Consider the following 3,239-nt stretch of genomic DNA (forward strand, 5'->3'; position numbering starts at 1 on the left):
ATGTAATTGGGAACCTGAAATTGCTCGAGGCCATTTAATCCCATCCATGCTAACCTCAAGAGTCACCGGCATACATTTTTCTGTGACATTGGGAGACAAAGTATTAATCCAGGACACATCATCTCAAAGCTGACACACATGTCTACGTTCATCTCCAAAAGTATATGAATTGCATATATTTGTTCGCATTCATCAAGTCCATTTATGCAGGAAAACAAAGGCTACTTGTATTCCATTTGGGATTACCAGACAAATTCCATCCCCTTCTCTCTCTCTCCATCAAGGAACTAGTGATTCAGATGAGGAGTTCAATCAGAATCGTGACTTTGAAGATGGATTGTCACTTGAATGGGTTTATATTTATATTCTAAGATTACTCCACCACTAAGGTGAAAATGCTCTGCCCAAAGCTGTATAATTACTTATTAAGGTTAGTGTGGCAGCTATAAAATACAACATAAATACAGACATTTAACATTTCTGGGTTTCCTTCTAAGGGGATGGGCATGGTCTCCAGCCCACTATTTTGTGTGGCTCTTCATCTCAGAACTGGTGGAAAACCAGAACTCTTCAGGTGTAGCATTCCACGACATTCACAGGCAGTTCTAAGCATGAGGTTACACACACACACACACACACACACACCACACACACACCACACACATCCACACGCATCCACACACACTCACACCTATGTACACACATCAAAACAGATAGTCAGCTCATATTTAGTCTAGGAAAAAAATATATTTATATCACTGCAATGGCACACCCTGGGTAAAATGTTACTTCAGCAATGCATATCATAGGCAGTTCACGGGAACTGGCTTTGTGTTGTGTGGTGGCACCTGACCTGGTGTCCATAATAAAACCTGTTGCCTTCGGTCACTTGCTGCCACACCAATGCAGCAGTGACGTACAGCAATGAGATATGGAAATAGATATAAATAAAACCACAAGGAGTTTGGGAACAAGGGTTCTGCAGAGCTGGTGCTTTGAGACAGTACATTCCTCAGTGCAACTGGAGAATAGATGCCGAACCTTGAATGTTTGCTGCTTCTTTCACTGGAAAGGGGATTTGAAAGTCATAGATTTATTTATTTCAGGTATTTGGGTGCTGTTTCATCAATGTCTTTGCTCCAGAACTGGCATAGTAGAAGCAGAAGAAACACATTTCTAAGGAACCAAGAAGGGTGTGTTCTGTTTTCTTTGTGGGCTTTGTAATCAACAGGAAGGGCTGTGAGGCCGAGATAGCAGAATCTACTCCCTGTAGAAAAAAGAACAAGACTTTAGAGAAAGTTGTCAGCCAGCCAGTTGTCAACCAATATTGTAAGAAAGAATGTAGGTACATGGAATTTGGTAGGGTTCAGTAAGTAGTCCAGGAGGGAGATCATAAAATCTTATTTCTTCTCCTGAAAAAAAAAATGCCAACTATGACAATCAAAAAATTATGTGCATTTGCAGCTTAATTATAACTACTTGGAGGAAGATACAGTTCTTATTCCTTTTATATTGATGAGGGCATTAAAGCAAAGAGAGGCTATGCTATCTTCTCATATTTATAAATGCTGAAGTGACAACACTGGGAAGAGAAATGCACACAGTCTATGTCTTTAGCAGTGTTTGAACAACTCCTCTTTGAAATGACTTGTATGGTTCAGTAGTGCAAGATGACAAGGGCTGTGTTGGTGAGGATGTGAAAGGCAAACTGTAAATACTGTAAAAACGTGGATACTAGCATCTAGTCTTTCTAAAGTGGGAAACTGTATGTCTTGGGAACATATGTATTTGGAAACATCCCAATCCATCAGGAGCCAACAATACAATTGAAAAAATGCAAACTCAGAAATTAAAAGTATTGGATGATTTTCTTGAAAAGAAAATGACTTCTAATGAATGAGATTATTTAATTAGTAAAAGGTCAATACAATCTGCATGGAATAGAGAGAGAGGGAACCTGGGGCCATGGACACAGTGAGAGGTTTGGTGCAACAATGACAGTGGTCTTGGGGGCTCAAGCTCACCAAGAACTAATCTGCTACACATGACCCATCAGTCTAGAATTGAACAAAGCTGGCACAATATAATTAAATCACTGGGCTCCTCATTTGCCAAATAATCAACTCAAACCAAAGGAAGCTATTTCCTTGTCTTGGCAACAACTGACTGTCAAGATTGTTTCTTGGACTATATCCCCCACCCCAGTGTCCATACTTGGCAGTTGGCCTCAAATGTAGAGCAAGGATTAAGGCCAAAATTTATCTTTACAGATAAATTTGCTTATTTTATTAAACCATTGATTTATTTGCTTGTATATATATATTGTGTGAAGGAGATAAATAAAATTTAGTTTCTTTGAGGTAGATGACCATTATTTAAACTTGTAGAAAATACTTTAATCTGTTTGGAAAACGATAAATAAAGTTTTCTTATAAAATAGTATAGAAATTACTTCTTAAGAAATTAAAAATTATAAATGTGGGTAAGGGTATAATTACCAAGGTCTTTAAGAAGCCATTTGTCAACATCATTTTGACAGTTATGAAAATAAAAGAAAGAAAAAGGACCGGATCCGTTTTTCCCACCATTTCTTCTCTGAAAATCAGTAAGTCTATCAAATGTAGCTTTGCAACCTGAATGTAAAGGGATTTCATTGGGCAGGTATGTATTTATATGAAAGAAAAGGAGAACATGAATATGATCTTAAGACTCTGATGCAGTACAACCAACACCATATGGATATGCAAACATTTTGTAGAGGATATTTTGCTAATAGAACACCCATTCTTAGGAGAAAGTGTAGTTTCCAAAACACATGTCTCCTTTCAGTTTGCCAACCCCTTCTTCTCAACACCTACATATAAATATGTATTATATAAATATATTTGTAATATTAAGTGGGCTATTTGGGGACACTGTGTATGTGAAAAGGGTTGAATGTTTGAAGTGAGAAGTGTGGGAATGTGAAGGCTTATGTCTACTTGATGCCAGAAAGAGTGCAGAAAAATAAACCTTCTTTTCTCCTTTGAATTCAGGCAACTCCTTTATCAAGGGGAATTGCTAGAACAGAGACCAGACAAAGCATGTGGTCCATGTGGGATCATCGGTAAAAATGTGACTTTCATTGTGACTAAATAAACAAAGCATTGTCCTTTGAGTCAGTCATGAAGACATCAAAGTGTCATTAGTGTCCAGTTCCTTTCATTGCAAAGGAGTCTTATTTGTGCATTTCACTCTTT

The 3,239-nt window shown here is 37.8% G+C and overlaps 1 protein-coding gene across 4 annotated transcripts in view; it reads right to left on the minus strand.

Moving 5' to 3' along the window:
* Positions 1–235: 235 nt before the first annotated feature.
* The window catches only part of EPHA4 (EPH receptor A4), a 135,986-nt gene continuing 132,982 nt past the window's right edge, over positions 236–3,239 (minus strand). For 3 of the 4 annotated variants that reach the window (XM_006763385.2, XM_006763386.2, XM_015563662.1), the window contains one exon: positions 236–1,267. The gene's annotated coding sequence lies outside the window, so the exon portion shown is untranslated. The remainder of the gene's footprint in view (positions 1,268–3,239) is intronic. The other variant, XM_006763387.2, reaches the window with a different exon arrangement.

The sequence above is a fragment of the Myotis davidii genome, unplaced genomic scaffold (genome assembly GCF_000327345.1).
Source record: "Myotis davidii unplaced genomic scaffold, ASM32734v1 scaffold575, whole genome shotgun sequence".
In the NCBI taxonomy this organism is placed as follows: Eukaryota; Metazoa; Chordata; class Mammalia; order Chiroptera; family Vespertilionidae; genus Myotis; species Myotis davidii.